Source organism: Pangasianodon hypophthalmus, chromosome 3 (genome assembly GCF_027358585.1).
Source record: "Pangasianodon hypophthalmus isolate fPanHyp1 chromosome 3, fPanHyp1.pri, whole genome shotgun sequence".
Lineage (NCBI taxonomy): Eukaryota > Metazoa > Chordata > Actinopteri > Siluriformes > Pangasiidae > Pangasianodon > Pangasianodon hypophthalmus.
In genome coordinates, this window is record NC_069712.1 from 14,965,473 (window position 1) to 14,981,123 (window position 15,651).

The 15,651-nt window shown below is 41.2% G+C and overlaps 1 long non-coding RNA gene across 1 annotated transcript; it reads left to right on the plus strand.

Moving 5' to 3' along the window:
• The first annotated feature begins 1,176 nt into the window (after window positions 1–1,176).
• On the plus strand, window positions 1,177–11,494 carry LOC113541837 (uncharacterized). The gene is made up of 2 exons (XR_008301455.1): window positions 1,177–10,996; window positions 11,121–11,494. It is a non-coding gene; the product is annotated as an uncharacterized LOC113541837 (long non-coding RNA).
• The last annotated feature ends 4,157 nt before the right edge of the window (window positions 11,495–15,651 follow it).

Genomic DNA, 15,651 nt, shown 5'->3' on the forward strand with positions numbered 1-15,651 from the left:
GGACCTTATACACACAAGTGTGTGCCTTTCCAAATCATGGGCAATCACAGGTTGACTCCAGTCATATTCTAAAGACATATATATATAAGGTGCCCCAAAACTCTCCATACATAGGGGACTACGTATGCCAGCACCACGTCAGTTGTGCCTTCATCAGTGGATATTCATGGACGTCCACTTCTCGGTTGGTCCACAACACTTCCAGTCTTTCTGCATTTGTTAATTAGTTTGGCAAAAGTGTCATGTGTGATGTGCTTGCCATGTGTCCTGTTAAACTCAATCGCAACCTTGTGACAGCTCCCTGATCCAGCCATGATATTGATTTCAATACGTTCTCCTATTGTCAGAGGCATTCTTAACGGCTGTCTGAAAAAAATATATAATATAAAATAAGTAACTAAAATTTTGGAAGACATTTTGCTAAAAAGTGTTAATTTCCACTCTGTATGGAGACACAACTGTATAGAATGTCTTTGTATGCTGTGGCATTATAATTTCCCTTCACTGGAACTATGAGGCCCAAATATGATGTTCCAGCATGACAATGCCACTGTACACAAGGTGAGGTCCATGAAGACATCGTTTGCCAAGGTTGGAATGGAAGAACTTGAGTGGCCTGCACAGAGCCCTGACCTCAACCCCACTGAGCACCTTTGGGATGAACTGGAATGCCGACTCCTCCCCAGACACCCTCGTCTGACATCAGTGCCTGACTTCACCAATACTCTTGTGGCTGAATGAGCACAAAGCTACGTTCCAAAATCTAGTGGAAAGCCTTCCCAGAAGAGTGGAAGTTATTATAAGAAAAAAGTGGGACTACATCTGGAATGGGATGTTCAACAAGCACATATGGGTGTGATGGTCAGGTGTCCACAAACTTTGGCCATATAGTGTACTAACAAAGTGGATAGAAACTTTTGACTAACTGAAAATCTGATATAATATAAAATCTATAAAAGCTGAAATGAATCTGTCACCAACAACCATGCCACAGTGCATGTGTGTTTAGGGATTGAGACCTTCTTATTACAACAACCCTTGAGCTACCTCATCCCCAACCCACTCTGTGCCATCCCCTCCAGCCTTCCTCAGACCTGTTAGAAGCAGTGTTTTTTTTTTTTTTTTTTTTTTTTTTTTTAAAGCCAAACTCACTCCCACCAGTTAGGAAAAAATGTCTTTAGGTTTATGAAAAAATTTATTTGTGGTTAATTAGCTTACTCTCCTAATCTCACAATCTAAACTTTAATTTAAGTATATGTATTCAAAGAAAATAAAAAGAAGATTTTTTTGACCACAATTATCTGGCTGGGTGCTCTGCACTGGATCACATCGTGTTCAACTTTCTGAGAAATAAAGATAGAGTGAAAAGGCCATGCAGGAGTGTCTATAACAACGACTGATGAAAGGAACATGTAAACACAACCAAGGAGTCTGTCACAGACCTCCGTTTGTACAAACAGTTTTCCCCAGGCTTCTGGTACACTTGCTTTGATCACATTACCTCAACAAATATTTTCCATCATGCTCTCAATATAATTACACATTATTTATAATAGTAAGAGTATGATGTAGTACTTCAAGGGTAAGTATATAGTACTTCAATCAGTATATTAATTAAAAACAGTACTGTGTAACAACAAATAGTTTCCTAATGATTTGAATGCTTATATTTCTTATAATTACTTAGAAGTATGTTGTGTCTGTATCTGCTATTAATCAAAATTCCTTTAGTCCATTTAATATTCCAAGAAAGCATGCAAACAAATAAAAATAAAAGCAAACCAATAGAGGGATAAGTTATTTCACCTGTGTTCTATCAGTCCCAGGCAAGTACAATAAGTCAGTGGACCCTCATGTGACCTGTATAGCAGTGTAGTAATACAGGCCTATGCTTGTTGTGTCAACAACAACCAGCTTGCTTGGTGCTTTCAGATGTGATATATGACACAGCTAAGACCCCAAAACCAGTCTCTCTACCCCCTGCCCTCTCTTTCAGTTTGTGTTCAAAATATTACACTGCTTATGAGGGTGGCTGAAACACACTTTACTATTGCTTTTCACAAAAGCACAGAACTAATTTCTAAGGTCAAGCCTTTTTTCCTTGACTTGCCCTTTTTAAAATGCAGCTCTGACTCCTTGTTCAAGGGCAGTACAGGTTTTTTTTTTGTTTTGTGTGTGTGTGTGTGTGTGTGTGTGTGTTTAAACAGCCTAAGGAAATATAAATAAATACTTCTGTCAGGGCATGCAGTTGACATGTTACAGTAGGCTACCATGTATGTATAGCTTCCTGTGGTTTATCTTCTCTGTACGGAGAGAGAGATTAGATCAATCTGCAAAATTCGTATATTGATGCAATGATGTGCAACTACTCTGCAGTAATGTTTTCTGTAAAAAAAAAAAAAAAATGGCTAAAACAGTAAGGTGCTGCGTGAATGAAATGGAAAAAGAGTTGATGGAAGGATGCAGGTTGCTGCTGAGGTCACAGAGTGCATAAAGTGAAGGCCGTAGAGTACAGCTGAGAGAGACTCGCCCTCTTATTGGTCAGCTCGGACAGAAAAGGGGCGGGTCCAAGCGCGTGAATCCGCCTAGAAAAAGTGGGGACAGAGACAGTGTCCAGAGTGGGAGGGTGATGTCTGTCTTGTCCTCAGCTACAACTCGGACGGAGCGAGACGAGCCAAGAAACCACCTCACTTTGAGTTTTCCAGCGCTCTGCATACTAACAGCGTTACGTAATTATACAGTTGTACAAATGACCGGGCTGCGCCAAAACCCGCATACTACCGCACTAAACACCGTATGTGGCGTAGTATTTTCCACACTGTTTAGTAGGGTAGTGTGCGGTGTTACACTGTACTCCGTGATTTAACACTCGGAAAAGTTCGAGCTCTGAGAGAACAGAGACGTTTAAAAGGGGAAGCGCGTCGGGACTGAAAGTTGGAGACTTTCGAAAACAGTGAAGAAGACTGACGAACATGGCGAGGGTCGCTTTTAGAGAACGGCGTCTTAATTACCTGCTTGAAAAGGGCGCAGAAAAGTCCGAGGCGAGCCGCTAAACAGCGCGGGCTGAACAGGAAAGAGGCAGCGAGCGGAAAAAGGCACTGAACACCGAGTTCAGTTGTTCACAGAAGTTGGCGGAAAGCGATGCTCAAACTCCGGTGAGTGTGGAATATTTATGATACAGTGCTGCACGTTCTCCATGACTGTTTATCTCCGAATTGGAAATTTTCAGTTTAGGTTTCAGTTTAAAAGTGTTTCAAGTCTGCGCCGGGTTACCCGGAAATGACCTCATTATAACGAGCGGACTATTTCACTATTTCATGTATATTCAGTGTTTTTAATCACTTAGCTTTTTTCAGTTACAGCCTCTATTCGAACCCGGAAGTTTTTTGCGAGTGTGGAAAATGTAATGATATCACAATGAATCCTATATATGAGAATAAATTTGCATAATCATTTATTTCTTCCTTCATTTAGAGAACGCTTACTAATGAGTTCATTTTGTGGCTTCTGCTGCCTCTCTTCTGAATGTAACCGGAAGTCAGTAATGTCTGTAGGCCTGCAGATGTTCTGCAGTTGCATTATCTGCCCTGCTATGTGCCCTTTTGCGATGGTTTTCTTCTGCTTCAGAGGACAGGGTGTTCTTCACTTACAAACGAAACGAATGATCTTATGTTATTCCAAGCAGAGTTAGAAAGTTGTAGAACAGGCTACTGTATATGAAAGAAAGACATACCACTATAAGCATTTTTGATTTGCAGTAGTCTGCATGTTTAACATAGACAATATAACAGTAGTATAGGCTTTTTATGCCTTGTGAGAATAGAAAGAGTGGGACTGTATGTCATTTGTTATTGTAAGTCAAATAGTGGACTCCCTCTGAGTATGGAAAGTTGGCTTTCTTGGGAGTGTTCCCATGGAGATAGGCACACTTCCTGTCTCAGCTTAGGAATGAGGGAGTCTAGCTTTTCTGAACTGCTTACTCTAACTCTTTTCTCTTTAATTATTTTAGTTGAGGCTACATGTGGGGGTGTGATCTATTAACACCACAATCAGGAGTTACAAGGTGCTCATTTTGGTCACTTGTGATGAAGGCTTATGTTGTTGCAGCACCAGAAACTGGCCTTCCACTTGCAGCAAATCGAGCGGGCACTTGGGACTCCAAAATTAAACATTTTGCCCAGCTTTCTTTTGCTTCTCTTCTGTCATGGGACAAAGTACTCCTCAGTGCATACAGCAAATGACCTCTGAGAGTTAGTTAGCTCTGTTAATCAGTGTATAGGTGACATGGATGACTTGTTCTGTTACTGCGCATTTCGTGCCTGGAATACGGCCTCTGTGCTTAAGCGCGAGAATGAGAGTACGAAAGTGTGACCTCTCACAAGGTCAGAGAGCCTTTCGCTCATCTGATCTTCGCTTAAGGCATGTGTTGGTTCTTGTGGGAAGGAGATGAAGTGGAGAGAACAAACAAGTGAATAGAAATGTGCATGTGTGTGTTATGTAGAGAGAAAGGGCAAAAATTCAGCATTTGTTTGTTATTCATTAACATACTTGGTGATTAGTTGGTACTTTTATATATAGCTACAGATTAAACTTAGTTTGTTGTCACAAAAGTTTATAACCTAAAATTTATAACCTTTGCCTTTTAATAGGTGATACCAGGATGAGCATAAATTTCAAGAAACTACAGTGGAGAAATGTGGTTTGAGAGTGATTTAAGGAAGAATGCTTTGATGAGGAGGCAAGAATCAATAAAATGATCCACACATATCAGAAAGTACAGGGAGATCACAGGAGCCGGAGCATCAGGTCTCATAACCCAGCACTATTTATGGTTCTTCACTTTTACAACATGCTCATTGCTTTCTCTGATCTGTGCATCTGTTTGATATTGCTAAGGTTATAGGGATAGAAAAAGAAACAGACAAAAGGAGTTAGAAAAGTAGATTCAGGCCAGAAGGTGTTGAACTGTTGTACACACAGAGTTGGATCTCTGCGACCTTGATGTGACTTTGTTGTAGCTGAGGAAGGATTGTACATCACATCATCTTCTTTCAGTCCAATGTCTAAAAGCTCCATGTTTGAATGACCTTAATAAAGTGCTCTTCTGGAAACGGTGTCCTGTGATGGACAGTGAGCTAGGACAATCAAGGAATGGAGAAGAGCAGTGCAAGGTGAGACTGGAGCGAGAATAAAGTACAGTAGAATTAGTCCGTAATACCACTGACATTAATGTCCGCTAACTGAGGGACCAATCAGAGTAAGAGCGCACTTGAGGAAGCAGTGGGTCTCTGGACGCTGCTTCCTGCTCTTTCTCTCCTTCACCCCTCCCCCTCTGCTGTACTGTGTGCTATACGGTTGCCAAGTGCTAAGAATCTGCGGAATGTGGGATTGCAGTGTTCTGATAAAGTTTGCTTTGTTCCCGCCGTGCCCTGAACACTGGGAGGGATATGAGACCCTGGGAATTTCAGTGAAGCACTGTAACACACAGACACACATCCCTATATCCAACATGGCTATTCTCACATGTGCCTCAGTCACTTGACATGGCACACAGTAGAAGAACAGCTGGAGTTCTGTCAGACGTACTGTATATAAGGTGCTATTAAAAAAAAAAAAAAAAAAAAAAAAAAAAAAGGCCAGAAAGTTTAGACTCAAGGAACCATTTTTTTAACACTGTTTTTGATCTAACCTTATTATTCTGACAAAAATAGCTTGAATACGTAAATAAATTTCCCCACAGACTCATTAACTGCACTACTGTGACTGTATTGTTTTTCAGAATTTCTGTATAATATATATGTAATGGATGGAGTTTATTATGAGAAACAGTGTCAAAATATTTTCTGTGATTATTTCCTCCCCTACAGGAATTTGAGGTTTCTTCTATAAGCGAAGGCTTGATGACAAAGAAAATACTCAGGGAACTTGAGAACATCTCAGACTGCCCCTGAGTCTCAGATTACTATGTTGAAATGCACACATCACCAGTGTGATGGGTGTCCTGCATATACAGAGGACAAAATGGAGGCCAGAGGTGGCTGGAGGTCATGGTCCATCATGACCTCACAGAAGTCACATTCACAGGATGGAACTGACTTCCAAAAAAAAAAAAAAAAAAGATGTAGGGAGTGTGAAAATGCAAGCTAAGCTCTTCAAGCATTGGGGACATAACAGTGCCACGTAAACAAGAAGATGCGTGCTTTATGGTTGGGACTCGCAAAGGTGTGTGTGTTTGTGTGAGATGAAGTTTCTGACCTGGAGGGACATTTTGCGTGTGAAGCTTCAGCAGATTTGACCTCTCTGGGAGTGTCATGGCAAAACAAACGGCTTCCACTGACTCCTCCTTTTATGTTTTCAATGTAAATACAGCATTTCTGCTCCCCATGGCAAGCAGCCCTCACAATGTCTGATGGAAAAACAGCATCAGATATGCAGGTGCACTAAACACTGCCACAAGGACAGTCTCTGACACAAGCACTGCCTACCTTCACACAAGCTGACCTTTTTCCTCAGTAGTCACTTACAACTAATAATCACTGTATGTAATGCTCTGGGTTAAGAGTTAAGAGTTACACACCAGGTTTACTAGTTAAAAAAAAAAAGCGGAATGTGTGGCAACAAGAAAGAACAAACAATGCCCGGCTGGCAGTATGGGCTACTGTAAACATCCTTGACTGGAAGCTGATGCTTAAGATGGAGCTTTCAGTCGGATGTTTGCAGCAGCCAACTGCCATTACCTCTTCTCCTAATGCTTGATAAAGAGTGGAACGAGTGACGTACAGAACAGACTCACCGTCAAATAAACTTTCTCACTATCTTCAGCTGATGAAAACTAATTAATGCACTTTTACATCAAGATGGAGACAGTGCATTTGACAGTGCCTAATTTTAAACCATCAAAACTTTTTTTTTTTTAAACTGGTGATGTCAGAACATGTATTTTTATGTCTATGATGATTTTATGCTATATGTAAATAAGGAGGGATTTACTCATTTATGCTCCTAAGCTAGTGAAATTACATTTGTATTCTCATTTTAATACAAGCACGTGTGAAATGGTGATCAAGATTTAGAGCTGTTCCTTTGGCACCGCAAGTGGATCTTCAGATTGGGAGCTGTGTGAGTTAGCTGTGTTTTGTGTCCTCAGGAGGGTTGAAATGGAAAGAATAGGGGCAGAGGGACACAGCAGTTGGTCCTGGATATGGCTGAAGTGCTGACTCCAGAGGCTGAACGTCAACCTCAGGAGCCGAGGCACGCCATTTGTGTCAGATTAGCACCTCAAGGCCTGTAAAACACATTCCGGCCTGGCACCTGTGGAGAGCTAAAACCCAGATTAGTGCCATTGCTTCTGTGCTTACTCTCCCCTTCTCACTGTTTCAAAGGCCTGTAACACGGAGTTGAGTATCGCAATCCCTTTTCCCACCTCCTGCGTGAAGTCTCCCACAGGGAGTGCAGTGACGCTCACAGAAACGTGATCCTGTAGCACAGCTCTGCCTGGCAATGGGAAATTTTTCGTAGAGAAAAGGGTTACAGTGGGGTAATGTTTCAGCTCCTTTTCATACGGTTTTGTCAATAATGTGGCCTTATTAGTTAGGCTTGACTCTGATGTATAATATGCAGTTGTGAGTTACTGACAGTTGAGTAAAACTTGTAGATTTTACTGAGTTCAGGGTTTACTCAAGGCTTGATTGCAGTAGATAAAGTCACTTCTTGTTTGGTATTCAGTTCCTGTTTCTCCCAGTAGTACAGTTTAGTGAATAATTTCCTAGCATTGTTGCATATAATGTTGGATAATTGTATAAGTTACAGTGCTGTGCTTTTTTGCTTTCTGGGTTAAACTAACCTTATTTATTCTACATGCTACAATTGAATAAAATTATTATAATTTTTTTTAATGAGTGTCCAGTTTCAGCACTCTGGACAGCTCTTTTAGGGTATGACAGTAGAGTCACCCAGTCCCAGGGGAGAGATAGAAAGTGCCCAGGAAGGTTAGCTGACTGATGGGAATCATCTGCATTCATTATCTCCTCAGGAACTCCTCAGCGTTTTTACTGATTTGTGACTTTCTCATGTACTCCACCAACTGAACTCCATTTTTAACTGCAACTGACACAAACATTTACAAAGTGATAAGAAGGAAAGGTACCAATGGGAGAACCGATAAAATGTTTGTACAGTTCAACAAACTCGCTTAAAAGCAGACTCACGATAAGCACAGCTGTATGATTTAATCTGCCATAATGTAATATACCAGCAGTTCCTATTTACCATGTAAAGGGTGTTAAGAAGTTAAGGGGAGCATTTCAAAGGAACTAATCACCAGTAAAAGCTGGATGAACTGGAGCTGAAGATCACTGGTGGAGATTGTGTATTTCAAATATTAAAATCAGTATGCTGCTGTGGACTTGTTCATTTTTCCACACATTGTGTTATGTCTATCATAAAAGTATAGCTGGAACACTTGAACAATAAAAGCAACTGCCATATTGCTGTTACTGTTTTTTTTTCTATTGCTCTTGAGCTCTGGTTCTATGTCTACATCCTTTTCCCTTAATTAATGCTGCTTCCTTAAGTTTTACAGATTCATTCCAACCTCTCTCTATCTTTCCTCATTTACAGTTTACCATATACTGCCTCTCTCTATATGACCTTTAGTTCCTGTCCATGCCCATAGGCCTGTTCCATGCTTGATGACTTTCCCACAACAATCACTGCATGCATTAAGAGAGGAGACAGAAAGCAAGAGAAAACTCTTGTCCACTAAGAGGAAATAGGCCTCAAGAATGTGAAAAGCTCCAATTCAGGCGGGTTCACAGGGTCTGGGAGTGGCCACATCCTCAAGAGGCGGGGGGGACTTGGACTGGAGCCATGAGAGCTACGCAGGCCAGGCAGATGACGTAGGTCCGTGTGAACACCCAAAGCCTTCCCCCCCCTCCTTTTTCTATTTCTACAGTGGCCTTGCCCTTTATGTACCCCCCCACCCCCCAAAAAAATGCAGCTTGTGCCTCCCTAAGGCCCCTAAGAACAGAGCTCAGGTGGCCAGTCTGCTGATGAATGCAGCTCTATTAATAGAAAGTGCTGCTTATCTCAAAGGTGAATGACAAACATTGAGCAGATTTCTCACAGGTCTGAAAAAGCTGTGCGTTCAAAAACTTCAGTTCCACTTCTTTCTTTTTAGCAAAAGCTTCCATTTGATGCTCTGACCATCAAAAGCTTATTACGGTTATTTCAGAACAGAGTGTTTTTGCACTCTCTCATCATGGCATGACCATGGAGCAGTCAGGTAAACTCAGACTGTAGGTGTCTCTACGCTGTGCACTTTTCCACACCAGGCCAGGTCATCTCGGCTTCACCCAGGAGCCCTGTGAGCCTCAGGGAATGTAAACATCCTACACTCTCAGCTGGAGCCAAGACAAGGCCGGGAGTGGGGTGTTTGCGCTCTCTGGCTTACGGATGCCGTGGCAGCACAGAGGAAACGGAAACAGCACCACGGAGGAAACCAGCTTCTCTGCCCTCATATCAGTTCAGCTCATTGGATACATCCGGAGGCTTTCAACGTCTGGTACGTCAACTCAGTGACCTGTTATAATCTTGATGTTTCTCCATTTCTGTGTGGCTTCGTCCCTTGTGAATTGTGAAACATCTTCAAGATTATAACATTGCCTTTAGATACTTCTACTAGACATTCAGAATAACCTTGATGACTGAAAACCTTCATACACAACAAAAGGCTTCTGTTCTCTCTTTGTGTCTAGAGGCTAGTGTGTGTAGGTGGGTGTGGTTTGTAGACCTCTGAGGAAGTGGAGCTCCATTGTAAGAATTGCTGCTGGGTCAGGAGGTGAGGCTGAAGGCTCTTTTTGAAGCCCCTAACCCAGCAGGGTGGGACAACTCCAAATGCTTCCAAGTACTCCTGTCCAGACTAAGCTGTTGTCACGGCGACAAAGTGGCCCAAGAGGAAATGGCTATTTATACCCACCAAGTGCAGAAAGAGAGGCACCCTTCCAATGGGCGGCATTTGACTCACATCCTCCAGCAATCTGAGTTTGGGCCTTCGCGTGGACCCACTTTCTCATCCGTCGTCCAGTATTTAAAAAAAAAAAAAAAAAAAAAATACTTCTACCATCTTGCAGTGTTTTACATACTGATGTTTTGGGAAACCATGCTACACATATATGCCAACACTCAAGCAACTTTTGATCCTTGAGATATTACTGGGCTCACTCTCCATATGCAGTATCTTGTTGTATATGCTGTCCTGTTGATTTGTTTCCTCTTGCCCTTCTGTCCCACAGTGACACTCAGGATGCATGCCTGGTGGTCTGTGGTTCCCACCCTCTCCCACTGCAATTATTTTGGTCTACTTTTATTCTGTGACATCATTACAGCAGCTGCTCCTTCTTAAACCACAAGGTGGCGGACTGTCTCTAAAGATGGGAGATGCATTTATAGAACCGGCTGTGCAAACACTTAACAGAAAATTATTTTGACATGGGTGGCTTTGAAATGTAGCCAAAGACTGAACACCGAAAGTGAACAAGCTACAAGAAATCAGCATTTATTCTGCTGTTTGATTTCAGTTGCATTACTTGAGTTTTTTCCCCAAAAGTTATTTGAATCAAAGTCTTTAAGGTAATACACAAAAGTTTGTTTAGACCATATCAAAGTTCCTAACAACTTAAAAAGTCCTGAAGGTAGCACTCCTGTATTAGATGATGGGGCAGACAGGTGAGATGGTCTTATGGCATAAGTTCCTAATCTACAGTATGAACCATCTTCTTACAAAGAATAAGCATAAGTTATTTTTTTTAATTTAATTTAATTTTTTTATTTTTTATTTTTTTTGTTCCCCCCCTTTTTTTTGTGGCCCTTGAGTCCGGATTGCTGTGTGTTTTTCTGATCGTTATATCTGTCCTCTGCAGGTGAGCAGAATTCGGGGAATTGGAGTAATGAAGTGATGTTTACATGGCAAGCTAGGAAAAAAGAAGAAAACATTACAGTAAGATGAAATGCATGTAAGACACACTAAGTGTCTTTTTTTTTTTTTTTTTTTTTTTAATTTTCAGACATCCCCTTTCCTGAACCATAATATTAGTTTGTAAATTACTGTAATGCCATTGCAGATCCTGGGCAGTGCATTTGACACACATTGTTCGACATTGTACACTGCTGAATAACTTGTAAGCAATTTGGATGTATAAACAAGAACCTCATAATAAAATTGTAATGCCAAGTCAGAAAGGTAATTTTTAAATATTTATGACAATTGTTTACTGGTTAAAAGTTCATTGTTTTTCTGTAGGGGAGTTTGCAACATTTCAGGTTATTACAATCATTTACAGATGCTAAAGCAAAGGTTTACAGTACCTGAATCACTTAAGCAAAGTTATTGTTGGAATATGCAATGTACCATTATAGTACTAGTATTTAATTTAAATGCTATGTGTTGTAATGTATATATTTTGTTTAATAAATCATTCTTTTTTTTTTTCAACCATACTGCTTGTTGTGTGATAACTTGATTTGAAAAAAGTCAGATGAAACTCAGGTACTGTAACAGCTGTGTTTAGTTTCGGGGGATGTCCACACTTTCAACCACATGAGGAACTGAAACCATACTCTATGTCTGCAGAACACTGTTCAGTTGTTTTGAGCTGCTGCTGTGGCACTGGCATCAATACATGCGCTTTCACATGTGTAACAGCAGAAAGTATACACAGCTTTCAGCGTGATTAGGCACAGCATACAAGCATTTCATTTCATCTGTGTCAAACACCTGCAGGTAACTTAAAATTCACATCAGACAGACATTTGCATATTGTACACAAATAACTTTGCAATGAAGGATATTAACAGCCACAGCTCCAGGTTCCTGGCTAGATCCTGAGTTTCTGCCTACTTCGCAAAAACATGGCAGTAGGTGATTGGCTATGCTAAATTGCTTTGCGGTGTGAATAAGTTTGTGATGGTTTGTGTGCATGGTCCCCTGTGATGGACATCCTAGGTGTATTCCTGTCTCATGCCCAGTGTTACGGAGATAGGCTCAGGATCCACCGTGACCCTGACTATTGTAAAGAAGTCACTGAAGATGAATGAATAAACAAATGCACATTAATGCAAAACTCTTAGTTCGTAATTTCTGAACTTCCCTTTGTGTATATACATATAGTACATGAATGTTTATCCTTTATGAAAGGGAAATTCATTGGGGTTTCTTATGACTCACTATTCTAATGTTGTTATATGAGTATTTTCACTGTGAATTTCCATTCTCCTTTTAACATTTTGCAGCAGATATTAATGTTCTAAAGGTAAGATTACGAACACTGTTACATTGCACAGTGCATATCTGATAGGTGCATTCATATATTATACATGCAAATCAGATGCCTTAAAACGAGACCTTCACAGACACTCAGATGTACTAGGCCAGTATTGACTCATTCCCACACAAGTACAGTCACTCTCTAATACCTTCCAAGTGCTTTGTAAACACCTTGCACTGAACAAACAAACAGCACTTTTTCCTTTATCAAGCAGCAGGGGTGCCAGAGCACTGAGTGCACTGTGGAAATTAAACTGCTGTTCACTAACATCGCCAAACACCCTCCACTCTTTCTCTCATGTTCTGTCTCTGGAAAATTCCTCTCCTGTCCTGTGACTGGCATGCCATAACAGCCTGCCAAAAATGTTTGAACTGCTGCTTCCAGTTGAGGTTTGAGAGGGATGATGTTGAGTGTGTCAGAATGAAAGAGATGAAAGGAAGCACAAAAAGAAAAAGATCATTTCCAACTCTTCTAGAAAGATTGGAGTGATAGATTTGGTTTGAGTGATGGGCCCTAGGGCCTGCCCTGTGCACATCCTGCACCTGCACTGGGCTTCTGTCTCTGCTTTCAGGCAGTGCAAGACTTAGTCAGTAGGCCAGAGTGTAACCACTAAAACAGAGAGCAATGTTAAAACTGGGCTGTTCTACTTGGTGAATCAATGCTTCACACTGGCATTTGTGTTGGTGTTCAGTACTTTTGTGTTTAGATGTGAAAATCTCATCCTATATCAGATTCTATAATTTTTGCAGCACTTTTTTCCAATATTAATTTGTCTCATGGCAGCATTACAGACATCACTGCCTTAATCTCCAGTTAGGAGGGCAACTTGGTAAGGAAAATCTCTCTCAGATGGAGCAAAGAAACCAAGATTCAGTAAGCCAGAGGAGGACTCCATTCTGCATATGGTAGAAGCAGGGTTTGTACAATGGCTTGTAGACCTCAGACTGGTAGGAGTAGGATCCAAAAGGGAGTAGGGGCTTGTAGACCTCAGACTGGTAGAAGTAGTATCCAGATGGGAGCAAGGGCATATAGATTTGGATAGACATAGGAGCTTGGAAACCTCAGGTTGGTTGGAGTTGGATTGAAACTGGAGCAAAGGCTTACACACCTCATGATGGTAGAAGTAGGAGCCAGACAGGAAGAGAGGCTTGTCAACCTGAGGATTGAAGCTAGGGCTTGTAGACCTCAGGAGGGTGGGAATCATATATAGTGTGGAGCAGAAGCCCATGCATCTCAGGATGAAAGACCAGAAGTAAGACCCAGACATGACTTGTAGACTTCAGGATTGGAAAGAGGCTTGTGGACCACAGGTTGGTAGGAGCTACTGACAGGATGGCAAGAATAGGAGATTGTATGCCTCAGAATAGATACACTGTGACTAGTGTAGTAAGAGGCAATAGAAGACAAAGCACTTCTTTAATATAGCTGAAGTCCTCAGGCGGACCTGAGAAATACCACATAAGACTTTAAAAAAGGGGTGGGGGTGGGGCAGAAAAGGTTCTTGACACACCAGCAACCTTCTGTTCCATTGTCAACATAGATTATATGGCCAAATGTTTTTTGCTAGATTTTGGAACATGGCTGTGGGGATTTGTGCTCATTCAGCCACAAGAATATTAGTTGGGTCAGGCACAGATGTCGGGTGAGGAGGCCTGGGGAGCAGTTGGCATTCCAGTTCATCCCAAAGGTGTTCCGTGGGGTTGAGATCGGGGCTCTTTGCAGGCCATTCAAGTTCTTTCCCTCAAACCTTGGCAAGTCATGTCTTTGTGCACAGGGGCATTGTCATGCTGGAACAGGTTTGGGCCTCTTAGTTCCAGTGAAGGGAAACTGTCATGCTACAGCATACAGACATCCTATACAATTGTGTCCAACTTTGTGGCAACAATTTGGAGAAGACCCCCCATATGGGTGTGATGGTCAGGTGTCCACAAACCTTTGGCCATATAGTGTACATTTAATATACAAATCTATAAATCAAAGATAGGGAATAATCTACATCCTTCGGAAAACTGTCTTAGTATGGCCATATCAATTAAGCCACTTTCGTAGGATGCACAATTTCAATATTATCCACGTTTCCTTATATGAGAATGAAGAATAGGGAAATATACATATCTGTCGGAAAACAGCAATAAAGTAGGTCCTTTGGGCTCCTGCTCCATACCAGATGCAGTTAAAGAGTGCTGTTTTTTTCACTAATATGGGTCTCTCATGATGTCATTCAAATATGTTATGTTCATGTGTGCTGTCTGGTGGTCTGACACTTCAGCTTTAATACACAGAGCTGTATTTGTGCATTTTTAGGCCAAGTTGTCTGCTAAGTGGCGTCCTGTGGTATAAGCTTCTTGTGGACTTAAGTGAAAGAGACTACCATGCAGTGAGATTCATAAACACACATACACCTGGTCAGTGAGTCAGCGGGAATCAGCGTATCCGTTCTACACCCGAGACCATTAGAATATCAGGCTGCTGCCTCATTCTGTCACTCCCAATCAGCTCATTTTACTGCTTAGCACACCCAAGTGCACACTCCACTCTGCAGGAGCACTCGGGTTTATCTAATTCACTTAACTCAATACTTCACTGACCATGCTTACTGTGGCAAACTACCCCTCCCCCAAAGAATTCTCAACTACATCAGATAAATTTCAAGCAGTGGAGAAGTCACTTTACCCCTGAATGCAGTATTAACAAGCTTTCCACAATCCCACAATGTATGCTGGAGTCAGGAATGAAAACCATACATAATAGTGTTGAGGAGACAGAACTGAGGTGTGTGTGCAAGACACCTACATAGGTGAGATGTACAAGTAGAGGCAGTGGTAATGCTTCTACCGATACCTACATACACAGTAAATATGTCTAGCTGAAGGGACCTTATGACAGGATGAGGATTTTAATCTCAGTAATCATCAAGTTAATGTAAACCTACATATGTGTGTACATTTTAGAGCAATACATAAATACAGTTGGAAGTTACAGAGTACACACTTCTCATCTTGAAGTTTATGTGATCTCACAGAGAACCTGCACTGATTAGTCTACACACCAGACTATGTGGATTATATGTGGATTATGTTTGGTCACAATCAGACAAAGCTTTCTTGAGATTTTTTTTTTTTGCCTGCTAAAACATCTGATCAGTTGCAGCCACTTTTCAAATAATTACTGAGCTTAAAACACCAACTTCTTGAGGATCATGCAAAAAACTAGGACTAGTTTGTAGGATTGGTATGCAAATTAGATCAAGGTTTTCCCAGTTGGATGATAATGTTCCAAGGAATAAGAGAAAAGAATTTATGAGATAAGGGCCAAAAGATAAAACACT